This window comes from Falco biarmicus, chromosome 8 (genome assembly GCF_023638135.1).
Source record: "Falco biarmicus isolate bFalBia1 chromosome 8, bFalBia1.pri, whole genome shotgun sequence".
Classification (NCBI taxonomy): domain Eukaryota; kingdom Metazoa; phylum Chordata; class Aves; order Falconiformes; family Falconidae; genus Falco; species Falco biarmicus.
The window spans coordinates 24,061,614-24,081,404 of NC_079295.1; the positions used below are offsets into that span (position 1 = coordinate 24,061,614).

The 19,791-nt window shown below is 37.4% G+C and overlaps 1 protein-coding gene across 4 annotated transcripts in view; it reads left to right on the forward strand.

The window, feature by feature from the left end:
• The window catches only part of GRB14 (growth factor receptor bound protein 14), a 67,301-nt gene that overhangs the window by 17,978 nt on the left and 29,532 nt on the right, over positions 1-19,791 (forward strand). The gene's annotated exons all lie outside the window — the stretch shown is intronic.

The following is a 19,791-nucleotide window of genomic DNA, read 5'->3' on the forward strand; positions in this document are numbered from 1 at the left end:
CTGTGCTCATCTCCAGTACTGAGGAAAAAACACTATTGATAATGATCCAGTGAATTTTAGCATGAATTATTGTAATGTTTGGTGAATCAGTTCTGAATGCTTCTAGGACATATACATGAGATGTGTGCTAAATAATATACTTGCAGTAACTTTTGACGAAACTACAGTAGTCTGTATATCTGATATATTGTTTGAGATGTTGTGAATGCTTAATACAAATAATGTTTGCAGAATGTCTGCAATCTTCCCCTGTGGTGAGCAATGTTTCTGATGTGAACTGCTTGTTCAAGAGTTATAAAAGAAGTCTCCAATATCACAGTTCTAACATCTGGTTAATAATTTGGTTTACAATAATTATTGCTTAGTCATGCTGCATAAAACCAGAAAACTGTTTTTCTACTATTAAGCACATTGAGACCTTTAAAAAAAAGATTATAGCTTGCCTTATCAAATAAGCTATGCAAAATTTCACCCTTTTTGACAAAGAAGAAAAGAAAAAACCTTGACTTCCTCAACAGAACCACATTAAGGAAACCAGGCTTGTTATGGAGATATTTGATACATAAAGTAAATATGCAAGTGGGGGTGATCAACAACTTGAGTTCATGAAGCAGTCTTAAATTTCACTCGCTTGTAACATTTTTCGTGCCACATTTTCAGGCCTTTGTTGCATTGCAAAGGTAGAAATTGCATTATTTTAAGTAAAAGGGGAGTTTTGCTACTGCTTTGAATAAAGGTGATTAAGAATCATAGAATTAAACTCCATGGATTCAGTGCATCTATTATGCTTAGTTGCTTTCCTGAAACCCTAAGATCAGAAGCACTGAAGAATCTTTCGTTTGCTGGAAGAAGCCAAGAGAAAAAACCCCAAAGCTGTAACCACGCAGTGTAAAGTGCTAGAATACAGTCTTTAATGACTTGGTTTTTTGTTTTGTTTTGACAGTGAAGACAAGGTTCTGAGTGATAGAAATGCATGTTGTTCTGCTTATTTTTATAGGCAGAGTTATCAGTGTAAGCCTTTCCAAGGACAGAAGATGAGTTTTCAAGCTCTTTGGTTGGTTGAATTCTAGTTACCCCTACCCCAGTGTCATCTGTAATTGGCTTTGAGTAGGACTGAATTCACATAAACGGTGACATTCACTATACCCTTAGTCTTTTCTTTGAACTGACCCTGCAGTATTTGGGTTATGAGAAGTTACGTGTTAAGGAATATCGCAAACGACTTTCTTCTGCTTCACATTATCACCTGGATGAAGGTGGGAGAGTTCTGTGAAAAGCAGGCATGAGTTTGTCTTCAAGAAGAGCAACGTTGCCTGCAGTTATGCCAGTAACTCTGCAGAAATGGGTATGGAATTTAAACCAGTCTTTGCTTAGTGTAAATAAACAACATTTATAAGAAACATTTGTATTTAATTTTCACTTTTGTTTTATTTCTCTAGTGTAGTAAGAATTTTCTGATAAATGTAGACTTTTAAAATTGCATTATAGGAAATGTTTACATAACAAATATGTTATACATAGTTGAATATTTGTTACTGTGCTTTTGCCTCAGTTACTAGAATTCTGTACCTTGTGCAAGAAATTGATTTTGCTTACAGATTAATGTAGTTTTAAAATATAAAGTGTCGTAATTGTGTTTCAGAGTGTTAAAATACACCTTTTTAGAAGGCTATGGTACTGTTCCTAATGGAGGTTTATTGGAGTCCGCTTCCTCACGCTTTTGGTCAGCCTTAAACAAAACATACTTCTTCCTCACCCTCTCTGGCTAACACCTTAATAGTGGGTGGCACATCATGTATTTTGGGAATCAGGGTAGCCCTGTACAGTGTTTCTTCATAGCCACTGTAGCTTGCCTTTTTTTTGTTACCTCACTAAAAAGTGGAAGCAATGCAAAATCATCATGTCTGTGTGCACTAGCATCATCTCGTGCAACTCTACAGATTGGGGGTGTCTGTAAAGTTAAAAATACCCACAGAAGTATGGAAATATGACTCTCTCCTAAGACAGATGTATTAACTTCTAGGAAGTTAGTACAAACAAACTGTAAGTAATTCATTAGTTCAATTTATTTTGTAAATGTGGAGATATTTTTCAAAAATTCATTGCTGCATAATGTGCCTGAATCACTGTTAATAGGCTCCCCTGTTACTCAGAGGCTTTTAATATACTAGCTGTGTGAAAAATGAAATTTCACTGAATTATTCCTACAATATTAAATGGTTCTCATGAGCAACTTACAAGGACACAGCATATATTTCCTATGGCATAAGTCTGGTGGGTCTAAAGTAGTATAGGAACACATAGCTCTTACTGATTTGTGATGCATATACTTCTGTCTTAATAGTGTGATCATATACTACTTTTCTGGTATAGTAACTTCCCTTTCAGATTTAGATGTCTGCAGGTTGTGCTCTTAAACAGTTTTATCCTTATGTTGCAGCGTATCTCTGTTACACTCCTCAAAAATACTCTTTTAAAAATTATGTTTTAACTTCTCAGCTCTCATCCTCTCAATCCCCTGGTTCCCTACTCTTCCTCTCTTCTGGACCCCAGCACTCCACCCAGTCTCAAATCTTCAGTTGTCATAGTTATTATATTTTTGGCTGTTCTTTAGTTATTTATATGTTAGGAAGTGAAGGTCTTTGTTCTTGAGCGTGTAGTTGTGTAGGATTCCTCTGGTCTGTGCACAGCAGTACTTGGTGCTATGTGAGAGAGAAGAGATGTGTAACTTTGCTCAATCTAGCATTCAGAAAGCTAGGAAACTCAGTTTTAACTGTACTGTGTATTTTAATGGATTGCATGTTTTTTTGTTGTTGTTGTTGAGAAGTGAGCATCATTCTCTGAGGAAACCTGAGGGTTTTTCTCTTTTGACAAATGTATGGTAAGAAAGATGATTTTCTGTGCATTCTCTCCTAATTCTAAAACACAAATATTTTCACACTACTACAAAACTACCTGTCAACGATTGCTAGCTTTACTTCTCTTTATCTGTGTGCTTTGTAAGCACAAAATAAAAGTACTGGAAGTAGTAGTAGGAAGCAGCGCAGGATGTTGCCTTAGGTAGGTAGGTATTTGATTATGCATAGTTGCAGAAATTCTCGAAGGCATGTGTCCTTGCTGAGGGCTCACTGTATGCCAAATTTAATAATCCTATTTATATTTGCAGTGCTTGTATCTATGCATGTAGTATTTCTCCTGAAATATCTCTTCTCTGTATTCAGAAGATGCTTTTGTTCTATCTGTAGCAATACTCACATTTCTGGAACTGGAATACTGCAGAAAGGGAAGGCAGGCAAGAAAGAGCCTTGCTTGTGAGGGGTAACATTTGTGCGGGCATATGAATGTGTATTTTTGTTTTTCTTTCTCATGGACATTGGAACCTTGGACATCATTTCTATTTTTTGTAACACAAGAAGGATCTGGAAATGTAAAAATGTTATATTAGCACTGCATAGTCAAGAGAAACCTACAAGTTAGCTCATAAAGTATTATTTTAGACTATTGATCATCCCCAAGCAATCATTATTTCTTAAATTCATGGAAAGGGTAACTGTGCAAGAAGTCTAGTTTAATTATAGTACTTAAAAAAAAAAGGCAAGTCATCTCGGTGCCCCCCCCCCCCCCCCCCCCCGAAGGTAAAATTTTGCATTATCAGTGTGCTAATCTAGTGGTTCTGCCAGTATCTTGAATACATGTTTTTTCTCATTTTCATTCCAAACAGCTACGATGTTTCGTCCAAAGTTATTTCATACTTTTTTCTGTATTAAAATCTGATATGAAGTACTTATCACAGTCAACATGTTTTATTCTTAAGTAATATATTTTTAGCTAGAGCTGAAGGGCCTTGTTTAGATTCCAGAGGGTCTTTTGGCACAGGCATAAAAATGACTTGCTTAATAAGCATGGGGAATTATGCATACTGAGTACTATTACAATCAGATTTATTGTGTGCATGTATATAGACTAGACATACAATTAATCCAACACAGACTAAATGCCTTCTTTATCTTTTGTATGAATAACTTTGTACTCTTCTAAAAACGTTTTTAAGGAATTAAATTTAAATGGCCATAATGTTTTCAAATTGTTTTACAGTCAGTTAAAGACCAACCGATAATTTGAGATAAACACCCACAAGTCAACTGGGCTTGTTACGTGGTAAGTAGAAGAGTAGTTATGCACCTGGTGTTGGATGCAAGGTGTATAAACAGTGAGAGTTGTAGTTTTCCTCCAGAGCAGCACGGAACTTCATAGCAAACTAGATCACACAATGTGAAAAAGCCTTGTGTACATGTATCACAGCTGAATAATTTCCAGTGATTCTTGGAGATTGTGTAGTGTGTTTTTAAATAGAAGAAATATTGATTAGAAAGTGAGGATGTGATTTAGATTGCTTAAATCTAGGACTGATATAAGAGTGCAAACATAAAGATTCTGTTGCATTTTTATTCCATTTGTTTTTCTGGCCTGAAATGACACACTGCTTTAAGCAACACTCGCCCCTCCCCCAAGGAAAAATAGTCACTTAAGCCAAATTGTACTGAGAATTGGTAATGTCTGTCTGCAAGGCTAAGAGCATGAAAGTAATTTTTCAGTTTTGCATTTGGGTTCCCTGAGATGAAAGGCCAATGTGCTAATACAGGAATTTTACATAAGGCACTTCAAGTGACATGATAATTGTGTCATTAAATGGATACTTTTTATAAAATAACTGGAGGCAGACAAAGCATTCATGTATGAAACATCTCTTCTTAAGGACAGTTTGAAAAATACTCATTTAAAGATGCATAAACAACACCCATGCCCTTTTTGTCTTTTGTAATAAAATAATTAAATAATATAATAATAAAATAACAGAAGGGGTAATGTTCTGCAAAAATTTGAAGACGGATGAGAGATTTAAGTGGGAGATGGACTTGAATATGCTTTAAAGACTTTAGGAACAGTGGTCAGAAAACCCACGGTGGTTGAGGTGAAGTACTGAATCACTGTAAGGTCTTATTTCCAATGGAATATTTGGTTTCATGACGTTGAGGGGTGTCTGAAAAGAGTAAGATGAACCTGACTGGAAATCAGGGTAGAATTAGATCTTAGAGATAAATTAACAGGCTAAAGCATCAGGACATGCTGCTAACTGGATCTGCAGAGTTTGGTACAAATAGTAAAGGTTTTGAGCCAGAACAAGAGTTAGGGAAGGTTGAAGCAGAGATATATATATATGAATGGGCAGAGGTGCAAACTGAATTGAGGCGACTGGTAGTGTGTTTGTTGAAAGAAGTTTATGTTTAAAATTGCCAGAAGGCTGAGCTTGTATGTAAGCTCAAGGAAAGGTCTTGTCGCCTTTGTGTATCTGACACATGCTAAGATAGCTGTTTTGTTTGGGGAGATCTGGAATTCTTGCTTCATCTTGATCACACAAAAGCTTTGTGAAACTAGTTTTACAAGTATCTACCTCGTATACTTGTTTGAGGGAGAACAGAACTTTCATCTTAGTTATGAAAGGAGTCATGAACTGCCTAGAATTCAGTCATCAGTTGTACTGTACTTGCAGATATTAAGTTACCTACTCATGGTAGAGGCTGATGTGATGCTAAAGGTTCAGTTTGTGCATGGCAGAGAAGAAGCAGGGTGGCCGACTAGCATTTTTGTCATCATGGAAGTGGTCTGGTTAGGTCCAGGGGCTGTTTAGGACAGAGCTACTGAGAGGGCCTCCTTGGGGGAAGGTATTGCAGGACTTTTCCCTTCCCTGATGATGTTGGCCAAATAAATCTAGATCTGATACTATATTTGAGAAAGGTTCTCGTTTTTGCTTTGAATATGTACTCGTTATACTCAACCAGGCATCTAAAAATGGATTCTGGTATGGCAGTCATATACCAGTAAGCCAGTCATATTTCCTGCTTTGAATAACATGAAACCAGTAAAGGTTCTTACCATTTTTATTTTGTACACAAATGATCCCACATGTATAAATGAAATCAAAATGGGATTAACTTTAGTGATCCCTATGGTCCAGCTACTGGGTGGAGAGGGAGATTTTTTTTTTTTTCTGTCCTGTGACATTCCAGTTTCTACAAGCAATCGAATTCTACAGAATATTTTGCACACAGAATCATCAACAATGTTAGAATGTAAAATGTATAACACTACACTGCATAGTTGCCATGAAAGGTAGGTCAGGATGTGTGTGTGTATGAGAGGGTAAGTCATAAATGCACAGAGCTTTTTAAAAAGTCTTTTAAATCTCAGTGGTTTAATACACTTGGCCATTACTTGTCTCTGTATAGTTTGACAAGGTTTAGTGGCACAATTAACATCGCACACTGTCTCCTCTCTGTCTTTGGTTCTTGAACAAATCTTTGATATGTTTTTCAGTTTCTTCTTGCCTTCTTTGAACATCTAACATTCTTCATACAGTAACCAAGGTAATTGGCAGTGTTTAGTGCCCTACTCTGCTCATAATCCTTTTCTGTTGGCAGAAACCCTTTAGAAAAAAAAAAAACACCCAGCTTTTTCATCAATTGAAGAAAGTGCTTGGCCATTTTCTAGCTCTAGTACTTTAGTCTCCTCTTGAATAAATTAGGCTTCAAGAAGTCACAACTTGACCTTCAGACTGTGTTATCTAGCCTTGAAGTATATCAAGAACAATTGCTGAATAGTTATTTCTGCTGGTAGTAAACCCTGTACTGATTATGGTACATTACTGTATATAAAGGGAGAAACTCAACAAACAGCACACAGGTGTTGGTTTCAGTCCTATGAGAAAAATGAAATTTCCCTTACTTATGTCTTCTCTGTGGTACTTTCAATGTGTTACAAGACATAAGCAAGTACTTGAAAAATTAGAAGATTTGATTTACTTCTGATAAATTGAAGACATACTAATGAAACAAAGAAAATTCATCACCTTGCACCAAGGAATTATTTATAGTTAAGATTGCTTTCTCCCTTATTTTCATGCTGTTGCTATGGGTACTGGCCATGCCCTGTGCTCCACCACTCCTTGTTTTTCTGCCTGTGGGTCAGGAACAGAGGCAGAACCAACCCAACAAAACATCAGCTGCCTTTAAGAACCTAAAAAAGAAGTCATGACTGTATGATCATGTATTGGATTTATGTGGCCAGGTTTTGGTAGCAGGGGGCTGCAGGGTGGCTTCTTTGAGAAGCTGTTAGAAGCTTCCACTATGTCTGACACAGCCGATGCCAGCTGGTTCCAAGACGGACCCACCGTTGGCCAAGGCTGAGCCCATCAGCGACGGTGGTAGTGCCTCTGTGATAACATATTTCAGAAGGGGGAAAAAAGCTGCTGCACAACTGCAGCTGGAGAAGGTAGTGAGAATATGAGAGGGCCATAACTCTGCAGACAGCAATTAGATGGTATCTAGACTGAACAGGAACTGGAGCCCTCTGCTTGTCTTGTATCAGCTTGGCAGCCAGACTTCCTAGCTCATCAGATTATTCTCCAGCTGTGTATGCAAGCCCTCAGTGTTTTTCCTTTGGTCTTATTAATTGTAACTTGTTGGATTGGTGTCTGACACCATCCTTTTGGTACCCTGTTTGACAAGACTTTTAGGGTGACCATAACACAAATAAAATACATACATTTATAGCGATATGAACATGGCTTGTGTGTGTGGAAGAGAAACAGCAGCCAAGAAACCCAGAAGACCTCTGAATGTAGGGTATCGCAGCATGGGCAGAGATGAGAAATGTGCTACTGACTTCCCGGTTTTCCTGTATGACTGAAGGCTGTTCAGTCTACGTACCTCATTTTCATTTCAGAACAAATGATTAGAGGTAAATTTTGTCAAAATACACTTTGTTTTTGTAATTACTAGTCTCTCATTATTATTACATCATCCACTTAACATAGTCTTTCTGTTCCACTTCGTTCACTTGTTTCAGTGAGTGTCTCCTGCATTAGATGAGCATCACATTTTTGCTGACAATTACAGGGCCTGATTTCCACGTCCAGCTGCTCCTGGTCTTTCTTTTCTGTTCCTGTAGTGGTTTGGATGTATCAGCAAAATATGCTGACAAATCTGTGATCAAGTGACTTTGTATAGTTGAAGGTTTTGCATGTTTTGAGTAGACTTAATAGCTTTATTGCAGGATTTAGTCTTTATTTGAATATTATGCTTTGGCCAGAGAGAATAATGATGTGAATAAAATGAAAGACAAGTTGAAAAGTGCTGAGGGACAAAATGTTCTGTCAGAACAGCTATGCTACAGCAGTTAAATCTTACTGTTATATACCACCAGTGACTAGAAACAGATACCCAGAGACAGTGGTGGGCTGGAAGTATGTTGTAGCCTGATCCAGCAAAGCAGTGTTTTTGGTCTTATATCAAATGGCAAAGTGCTTCAGCATTATAAAACAAAACAACTATTTATTATAGTGGGCTAACCTACATAGCCTTTGTCATATTTGCTCTGAACATTCCTTGCATCACTTCAGAAATTCTGAGAAAATTTCCAAACTCTATGTTCTTTAGCTAAAAAACTAAACTTCACTTAGCCTTACAGAGTCTACATTTCTTTCTCCTCTAGTGACCTCCATGGCAATATGGATGTGATGACAAAGGCATTCTTCACTCAGAAGCTGTGTTGTAGTTCAAGCCACAACTTCTGTATGAAATTGTAAAAGTGAAAGAACGTTTTAAGAAAAAAAAATATTTTTTTTTATTAAAAAAATATTTTAGGACTGCTGCAGAGGAAATGGGAAAGGAATGGGTCTCTTAATGGTGTAATTCAGAGACTTGGTGTTTTTCAGCTTCATCAAGAGATCTGCTCTCTGAGAAACCAACAACATAGTGTGAAAAACCTGGTAGAAACAATAGGTACTTCTTTTTATAGGTGGTATCTCTTCAGAAACATAGAGTGCAGCCAGAATGTGACAGTAACAGATTTGCTTTCTCTGGTGCTGGAACACAGCATTCTATTTATCTCTGACAAGCAAAGGATATGTTGGACAAACCGTGCTATTAAATGCAGAAAGCCTCATTTAAATAATGTTAGTGCTTTGACATAAATAGGGACAAGCTATTCAGACTTGAGGCTGATTATGTTCTGCCCTGCACTTTGTTGTACGCAGAAAGCAAAAAACCAGAAGTGTATTTTAGTGGCTTTGTATTTAAATTTCTTTCTCCCCCAGTCTTCATACATAACTTTCATGGAATGTACAGTAGTATGTGGATAATTTCTACCATATTGCTAATTTGGATATTTAGATAAAGAACACTGGTGCACTGGGAACTTTTTTCATTTTCTGTTCATTTCTATTTCACAAACTTTTTTTCTTTTTAATACGAAATAATGAAGTTCCTCCTTCAAGTCATATTCTTTGAATCATCTAGTATGATTTTTCATCCCCTTCCTCTTTCTAAGTGTAGTTAGTCTGACTGGATGTTTTTCCATCAGTATATGGTAAGCACATTCTAAATGTTGCTATTGTATATAGTAAAGTGTAAAGCTGTGTATTATTATTAAACATATAAAATCTGTGTAAAGTTAAGACTTAGCAGGCAGTGTGGAAGCAAAGGACTGAAGATGCTAAATACCATAAGTTTACTAAGAGGGTTAATAAGCTGTTAATTTCCACTATATTAACTTTTAATGAAGATTAATTCACATAAAAGTACACTATTATTAATCTTAATGCAATAATCAAGTCCAGTCTGAATATTGATCTCTTTAAATTGAACAATAAGGCTTTTGAACTTTTTTCATAAAGGACTTGGTTTGGGAGAAAAATATGAAAGTCTTAGTCACTACCAAGATGAGTTTTGTACCTTGCTAGTTATTTCAGCATTTTTCTATGGATTTCATGAGAAACGCCAAGCTCCGAGTGAAGATAGTGGGTCATAAAACATGTACATTTAGCTTAAATAACTTAAGCTTTGTACTGTGGGTAGTGTTGGTTGGACATACCCAACTATATGAAAGAGCATGGTGATTCTGACACTAAGGGGTGGTGGTGCATGGTTGGAAGGGAGAATAGCTTGCATACAAATATGTTTGGAAATTGGATTACCACTGAGTTTTACAATTACTTCCCTCGGTTAAAGAATTTTACCCAAGTTTCACTGGATTGTCATCATTACCTACCTGTCTGTCTGTCTATCTATCTATCTATTTGTTCATTTAATAGTGGATATGGAGATGTAAAACTCTCCTGTCTTCCTAATAGAGATCTACATGTCTGTGTACCAGCTTTAGGTTTAAGTGGGGAGCCGTGTGTACTGTGCACTGAGGCCAAGAAGTGACTTACATTTGATTAGATGTCTGTCTGTAAGTGGTACATAGAAGACAGGAATAGGGAAACTTTTACCTTTCCCAGGGCCAAGAGGTTTTTTGTGTAGCTTTGTCTCAGATGTTAATGTACACACTTAACATTACTCAATAGTGTAATGAAAAATAACTAAGACTTATTTCTATCATGGCGTGTAAGACATAGGCTCTCCACTCTGATTTAAGGTTAGTATGAATAAGAGTCAGAAATTACTTGACTATAGCCAGCTGTTCTAAAAATGAACAGTTCATTTTTAGTGTATCTTTATTTTACAGTCTTCTCACTCTGTAACTGTTTAATCTTCATAATAGCTCCTCTTTCAAAGGACTTGGGAAAAGTTATTGATCCAGATCAATGTGAACTGCATTACCCCACTGAGATTTTTCAGAAGTATGATGATTACTTTAAACCATTCTAGTGACTGCTGTGAACAAGATGAGGAAAAGTTTTCATAAATTTAAGAATGGATTTTCTTCTAGGAAGAGACAGATACAGGTAATATTAGTAGATTCTTACCTATCTGCCTGGCAATGGGGGCTCACAAATTCACAATGCTACACCCCAGTAATAATCTGCCACATTAGCCCTTTCTCCTTTTTTGTGCTCTGCCTCTTTCTCAGGACTGAAAAGAGGTTTATACCCTATGCACATCAGATGAAGTAATAGATGGAACCTAAGTCTCTATTTCTATTGATGTTAGGACAGACTGAGGTTTGGCATTTAATTTCTTTAAATTTTAGACTGTATAACCTTGTTTAGTTAAAGGTGTTTTTTTTTAATATATATATATATATATTTGGTTTTTGCCTTTTCATTTCCAGTGTCCCCAGTGTTTACACTGGCAATTTTATTTCACCTGTAAAGAGTAGATCTGTGAACATGTTCTTACATATCCATTGTGAATAATTAATGCAAGTAAATCATTTAGCTGCTCTGCAGTGTGTTTATCTTGTATAAGTGATCTTTTGACTGTTTAATCATTTGGAAAACCTGCTAATTTTCTTTCATTTCTGCTATTCCATGGAGTTGTATTATTTGAAATTTTTGCTGCTGATGTTTAAATTTCCTCACAGTTTTCTAGTTATTCATACACATCTTACCAGTTGTACTTGAAATACCTTTTTAGCTGCTTTTGTTTAGAATCTCTGTAATCTGAAAAATATCTCTGGTAAGGCAGAATAATTTGAGACTTTCTATTTAAATAAAATGTCCCACCCACCCCCACCTTTCCTTATAATATTGTGCATATAAATAATGTGCATCCTATTTAAGGACTTTAGTGTGGTTTTTACTTCTGTAGTTCCCTTTGCATTTCTTACTCCTGATTTGGTTCTTTATTGTGGTAATGGCTGTTGATGGTGTGTCCCGATCTGATATCGGAAGTCCGTATCAGGGACGGTTCTTAAACAATCCCAAGAGCGAGATTAAGGCACAAACGAGGCCAGATGCCATACAACCTTACAAGTTTTATTCTCTACAATAACTGATACTTGCGATAGGACAGAGAGGAAGAGAAAGAGAAAGTCAGAATCCCTAAGCAAGAGAACGGGAGAGGCGCATCTATTCACCCCCACCAATAGGACTCCAGCGATGTTTTGTCTCGGCGTGGTTGTCCAAGTCCCAGACTCTGTGGAGGTGAGTGGGTGGAGCAGGTGGAGTTGGTGAAGCCCGTGGAGTCCTCCGAGCCACCAAGCACCAGAGTGAGTGGAGCCCCAGCAGTTATAGGTTTTAGTCCACACCATTTCCCCGAAAAACCGCCCAGTTCTCTGAAACAGTTTAGTTTGCACCATTTTTGCCCGCGCGCCCAGGTGTTACTGTGCTGGCTCCCCAGCCCCGGTTCTGCCGGCCCGCGTGTCTCCGGCGGCAGCCGTCCCGTTGGAGGCTCTTTCACAACAACAACAGGATGTTGTGGTCACAAAGTAGATCAACAGGGAAATGGCGGTCGCGAAACAGTGATGTTGAGACAACTTTATTTTCTGTCCTTACACATGGTGATAAATCTGTCACTTTCTATGTTTGATCTACATGGTATTTATTACTGCAGTTCTTACTTAAAACATGTTGAACTCCATGATGTAGCTGTTCTTTAATTCTCTAATTATAGTAACCTTTTGAGCAAAGTATCATATAATTACAGCTATCGTATAGTTAACAATAATCTCATTTTCTGCTCTAAAAGTCATTGTACTATGAGTTAATTGTCCAAAGCGTGGAAGTTGCATTCTCTAGACCTTGCCTTTTGTTCAGTTTTATACAGAGAAATGAAATATTCCATAACTATTTTATTGCTATTTATATTTTGCTTCTGTTGACCAATATTGAAAAAGTGAATGATCAAATTCAGGATTAAATAATTATATTTATATTTTAACTTTCCTGTTGTCTTTAAAACCTTGTTTCTCTTCAGTTTTACTGACGTTGTCTTTGAGATGATTGCATGTCAGCATTGTCCTCATTCTGCCATTTTTTCTAATATCATAATGTGATTGTCATACCATTTGTTTGAAAGAACTTTGCTGGTATATTTTTGCAGATAGCTTATTATAATTTGGAGATGTGCATAATTTAACCTCCCTTTTTATAATACAACATATTTACACATCTAAAGCAGCAGTCATATGAGGAAGTCTAATTGCTTTACAAATCTTAATGAGTTCAATCTGTTACCCTGCTGTACAGAAACAGATTTCCGTTCCTCTGCCCCATTTTACAAAAAGGAAACTGAGGTACTAATACTGACTTACCCAAAGTCAGATGGCAAATGTTTATTTTTAAACTAAGAGTTGGACCTTTTTTGCCCATAGGTAATCTCAAATATTTTTTGTTACTTCTTCACATTGCTATTTAGTTCCACTTTTTTGGAGGGTTTTTTTTTCATTCATGGGATGGTCAATCTGGTGCTGGATTAGGTAGGACACAGAGTCTGTACAAAGAGTCTGGAGGAGGGTAGTGATTGTATGTGCTGTATGATATAGACAGCTGACATAGTGCCATAGTAAACTATCAGAAGACTACTATAGAAAATGAATAGATATTGTTTTTGATAATGTGCACATACTGTTAGTGTGAAAGTAAATATTTTTTTAATACCTTCTAGCAGAATATTTAGGTCTAAAAAAATCCGTTGTGTTTTGTGGCGACAAATTAATGAACTGCTGGAGAAATTAAGCTTGTCAGTGGTCTTATATTTCAATAGAGGCTGGAAATTTGACATTTTTGCTCTTTGAAATGTCATTTTAAAAAAGATTAGATTTTGGAAACAGTATGAGATTTTTCTAGGTGGTGGTAGGAAAGGTAGGCAATTTTCCTAGACTTTGCTCTTCGTTTCTCGGCACTTTGGTTTCATTGCAAGGCAGACATAATGAATTATTAGTGGTTTTATATCTTTTAGTGCTTGTGGGGCCATACCTCAATCTATCAATAATAGGTAAGTGTATACAAAGTTCTCTTTTGGTCATGTGGAAGAACAGCTCCTCCAGCTTCAGGCAACTACTTTGTTCTTTAACGTTTGCTATCCTTGTAATCAGTGACTTGGCTTACCTTCTTTAAACTGATCTCCCAAGTCTTCAGTATATGGCTTCATAAGCTGTACAAGGTGCTTAACTTTTCCTTAATACCCCTGATGGTCCTATTGAAGAAGATTATAGTTATGTTTCATTTTGTGTGATTTCTAAAGTGTCCAATCTGCCTATTTTGGCTGGGTTTTATAATTTTCTATTTTGTACCTTGAGAAGAAAGCAAGGTATTCTAGAATGTTGGATCTACAGAACAGAAAATGTTGCTGGCAACAGGATCTTAAAATTTCCCTTCCTGAAATCGATAGGAATACATGGAGTCTATGCATTACAGAAATTTTAAGTCTAATGCTCATGTCACCTAAGCTACTGTATATATATCCTGTATATTTTTCTGCATGGGAGCAGTGTTGCTTCTGCCTCTTGAAGCTATCCTGTGTTCCAAATAAGAAGTCAGAATTCGCTGGGAACTGTATTTTACATAAATTTGTGTTTTGGATTATGTGCTGGAACTCAGGTTTGCCCTCTTCTCCTATGGATAGGCTTCCAGCTAATTGTCCTAATCACTGGGTGGCAATTCATACCTGCCTCACTACACACGTTGACAAGTCTGCGCAGAAATCATGTGGTGCCTTGTGAACCCTCGTCAGAAGAGAGGTTCACAGGCTTAGTGAGCACCATTTTGGATTTGGGTACCTAAAATATTAACGAGTCCTCTGTTTTGTGTCTGTGCTTCAGTTCTCTCTGTTCATTCCTCACAGGGACATGTACAGGACAAATTTTGGAAGACTCCTGTTGTGGCAATTGAGAAAATAGTTGCTTTACAATGAGCAGCTATCATGGTGTTTATCATTGTGTGCACCTTTTTTTTTTTTTTTAATTTTATGACAGAATTAGATTTTTGCAAACTGTGAGAATCTGTTTGTCCTGGAAATCTTCCCTTTGGAGGAAATATTGGAGGCTGGCCTTTTAACTGTAGGCTGGGGTATTTAAAAAGGAAAGTCTTGCATTCACACCTGATAATGAAAACAGTAAACTTCATTCACATACTTTTCTTTTTAACTAGTTGTGAGTTATCCTACCCTTAAATATTTTTATGAATGTGGAATTTTGCTGATTCTCTCTAAAACCAGGACAGACTATTGCTAGCAGTTTTAAAATAGTTCAAAATGTTAGAAATTTCTAAGTGCTTCTGTTGTAGTTCAAATACACTCCAAATTCCCCTACCCTCTGCCAATATCAATAAGCAAAAAACTTTGTCTAGCAGGGGGCAAGGCTGGAAGTTGGAGAACAAATGCTTCAGGCGAATAGCCTGCTAGTTAACAGTAAAAACAGAGGTTAGCATGGTATCAGGCAGGATCTCAGGGGAGGTATGGCACCCTGGAGCGTAAGGCTTTTTAATGCCTGGTTTTGCATACAATAACTGTGCATTTAATATAAATGTGACTGAAATTGTAATGTAAGTACAAAATGTGCAATGTTTTATTCATGGGGGAAAAATAATTGTAGAAGTGGTAAGATAAAGTTAGGTGCTTATATCTTTATAAATACAAGTGACCTGATTATTTTTTTTTTTAAAGGTGCTGATCATCCGAATGTCTTAATGTCTATACAGGAGCATTAAGAATCATGTAAATGTCAGGTCACTGTGATGTAGGTACCTAAATATGGACTCCATGTGCTGAGTGGTTCTTTTTCTGCCTGATATACCTGGCTTTTTTCACATGTTAGGACTTAGTTTGAAATTTGAAATTCCCCAGTGCAGTGTATGGTTTTCCCATATGTTTGCGCTGTTACTGCAGATTGGAACTTCCAAAACAGATGGCTTGAAGATTCTGAAGAACCAGACTTGGACACTGTCTCTTAAAAGTCTATGAAGAAACACTTTCTTTAGTTGTTGTAATAGAGATGATGATTGGGTGTGGAAGAAGACTCGGGGGAGTAAAGTCCAGCCTTCTCTTGCTCCTCCCTCCTCCCACACTGATTACCTTATGTGCTCTTTTACTTATTCCTTTAAACAATTTCTGATTACTTTTGCTCTTTAAGGTTATTTTGTAGTATAAAACCTAGGGTCTCCTTTTTCCTTTTCTGTGTTAAATAGTAGGTTGTATTTGTCAACATTGATTTTACGTTCTGAGTTCAGATGACTAGTGAAAGACAAACAATATATTTTATTTTGAAGCAACGTTTCTTACAAAAATTTTTTTGAGGGATAAAGATGCATTACACATAATTCTGGGATCTTGGCTGATTTTTAGTATGTTGAAAAGTGGAAAGAGGACACGTAGGAAAGCTGTACCTCCTTGCCTGCTCTCATAGGCAATGAAAATGATTGATTGCTTGTCATGATCAGCTTCGCGTTTTCCTCTTATAAGAAGACCTTGGAGCTGCTGATTTCTTACTTCCAGTAGCTTAAATGGAAGCTGTTGAGACATTTCTTTTTCTGGCCTTAGGAAGAACTAAAATCTCCTTGTATTTACAAATTAGTCAGGAAAGAAGATTTGAGCGCTGCAGAGGCAACTTTTTCTAACTGTCCACTAATCGGTATAATCAAAGGAAGTTAAATAGCTTGCTTTAGAAGAAAGCTTGAGAGTGTATGGTAACAAAAACTGTAATGACAGCTTTTTCACAATTAGCAGCTCTTTTCTTATGTGGTGCTTCTCAGACGAGTTTTCAGGGGTAAAAATGGAAGAGAATGGAGATGACTGGCCAGCCTAATGCATGATGATAATTGCTAGTAGATAAAAAGAAGTGGTCACTCAAGCTTCCTTATCTCTATAGGAGGTCAGTATAACTGCATCTTAACCATAATCCTGCCACTCTTTAATTCTTGGAGCATCTGCTGCTTCTGGGAAAAGAAGTATTTATTGCAACATATTTCCAAGGAAAAAATGGGATTTTGAATTTATCCTTTCTCATCTGATCCAGTTCTCTTGGAACAAATACATCCCCTGCAAATCCTACAAAAGACTGCTTCAAACACAGCAGAAAGTACAGACTAACCAACGTTTTCTAATTAAAAAAACCCTCAAAGGTCACTTTGATGAGATTTACACCATCACATTCAATTCATTAAACTAAAACTCTAACAGTTCAGAAGGGTCTATTAGGTGACTGCCTGTCTGTTGTCTCCTGCTGTATCTGAATCCCTTGCAAGGAAGAGAAAAAGGGGACAGCATTTGTGTTTTATAAGGTAGCACATGTCATAGCTGTGAGCTGGGGGATCTGTTGTCCTAGGCTTGTGCAGGATTTATTTCCCTATACTGAGAAAGCCAAGTGAGAATACTCACAGAGAATATAAACTTGTTTTTTTTCCCGGGCTGTTTTTTTGCTGTGTTGTTTTGTTTTGTTCTAGCTGTGCTCCTGTAGTCCAAGGCCACCTCCAAGGCTTCCCACTCCCTGAGCTGAACGGCCGCAGGCAGCTCATTATCATGACTTGTGTTGCTGTCTTCAGCATTTTAAAAAGTCTTTTTCTATTTCTTCAGCAATAAGAGTGTAGTCATCTGCACTGTGACTCTTAACCCTTTTAAAAAGAACTTCTGTAGAAATCGTCCATCAAGGGCCTCAGCGTGGGCTGTACGTGTTCTTGCTGTAAAACGAGCACACCACCTAAGCTGACGAGTACCTGGAGAAAACTGTAGTTGCTAATATGTGCTGGCAGGGTCCCTAACCAGGGTGCTGCTGTGGATTCTCACCCTGGCTTTATTGCAAGAGTATTGAGAAATAGAACAGAAGATTTCAGTTGGAAGGGACCTACAATGATCAACTAGGCCAATACTAGGAAAGTTGCTCTAATTCTGTCCTTTCTTTTCCCGTTCTATACTGTCTGTCTCTTTTCTGGCAATTCACCCTTTAAAATCTTTTAGATTCAGCCTGACATAGGTTTACTGGAGAGGCTAATGAGGCTGCCCTGGCCTTCAGTGCTGCCCAGAGTAGGATATGTTTTAAGGTGATGGGATGCCGTTTTGTGTACTCACCTGTACAGCCCTCCATCCCATTCACAGCCACCCTGCCAGACACCTCTTTTTATTTTCATATTTGAATCCTTGTAAATACTGCAGGAATTAAAATACAGCATGCTAGTTTATCCTCAACTGCAAAACATCATTTCTGTGTGATGAGTAGGTAAGTTTAAGTTGTGTGTGCAGAACAAGACCCTGCTGCAAGCAGGCTGCACTGCTACGGGTCTCACTTGCTCAGCAGTGGGAGTGCTGCCCAGGCACAGCCATCCTACAAAACCAGCAATAGCCATCAGTCGTGGCTGCTTTGGCAGTATCAGTCATTGAATTCAATAGTGATGTGGTCTTTCTGCCTTTTGTATTAAATGTAAGTACTGGGCTGTAGCCTAGGCCTGTGGAAACTTCAGATCAGCTTTCTGAAGATCTCGCTGTTTTTTCTGGATGATTCTGCTTTGAGGTGGTTGATTCATGAGTAGAAAGAGATTTTCACCACTTCAGAAGTGTGGGTTTCGTGTTTGCCATATCCTGGAGATCGGTGTCATGGCAAGGGTGGCTGAACCTTGTGTGGAACTCTTGATCTGTCATAATTTATTACTTGAAGTATTAGAGCAAATCATCATGGATTTCATTCTGATTTGATATACAGGACCAAAGCCTAGAACAGAACTGTTGTATATGTAATTCTATGGAGAAAAGCAGGTTTTTGAAGAGGAATAAGGCCATCAGTGTGCTTTAATCCCTACATCATTTTAAAGTGCTTTTTCCTTGTTCAGATGTTTGGAAAATATGGGTGAATTGACATGATTTTTTTTTTTTATTTTTCTGGATTTTTGCTGTTAGTGGAAGAGAAGCAGGTGGCAGGAGATACAGCTGTAGCTCCTTGCTTGCTTTCTTACTAACTTCGGCACAAACTAGAGAAGGAGTTGCTGGAAGAATTTAGGGCAATGATACACTGCTGATTGTTCTTTAGATGCTTGAAATGAACAAGTGTTTAGTAAGGTAGCAATTAAGGACTGACTGACAATAATGTGCTTGTTTGTCTTTAAAGTAATAACTTGTTTAATGAAGGGTTTACAACAGCATTTAGGTTTTGTGCATAACGTTCAGATGAGATGTGTTGTGTGTTCTGATGAATATGGATAAATTGAATAAACCAAGGGGAGGATTTTTGAGATAAATTTAAACCGTCTTGGACTCCCTTTGTCTTGAGGACGTCTGTGCCAAAGCACAGACAGGATAGGCAGGGTAGCTTAACCTACCAGCTGTGCTGCTTGCCGTTTGTAGCCAGACTGTCGCTAGCCAGCGAGCTTCTTAGTTTTTCCACTGGCACAGTACACAGCAGGCACTGCTCTGGGGATGAATGTTCAGACTCTTGCTGTTTTGGTAGAGTGGGAATAATGTTGCTCAATGTTACTTCGCATTACTGGAAAATGCAAATTCTGAGGAATAAATCCCATTCCTAAAGATGAATTCATGTATTCACTTTCCAATCTCATGACATTGAGTGGCTTTTTGGGGGGAAATGCTTGTTTGAAAATATAAAGGGTAAAAAAGATGTATTATGGACTTGATCACTTTATGTGTTTCTGAGTAATGGGAAGACTAATGTTGCATCAAATCTTCTATATCTACTGCTCATGTTTACCTGTCTCTTTGTGCTTATAATAAAATCTCAAACATCTGTTATTTTAGGAACTGTGTTAATGTTCCAACATACGGTACCACAGATACGAGCTGATCATGTCAGAAGCCTTAATATTTTTCACTTTTTTGTCTTTTCTACTTTTAAAAAATGAGAAACAGAGGATATTAACAGAGTATTGGGTTTCTTGATTGCTGTGAGGAATATTAAATTATTGTCTACTTTTATACAAAGAATTCCTTCTGTGTTGACTTTAATGGGATTAGTCACTGTGCAGAGCTTACAAAGACACTGGTGATTTGCATCAATTCTATCCAATTCAGTAATTCATTTGATTCATCTCAATTATTTGATTCATTCCCTTTCAGAAAGAAAATACAGAAA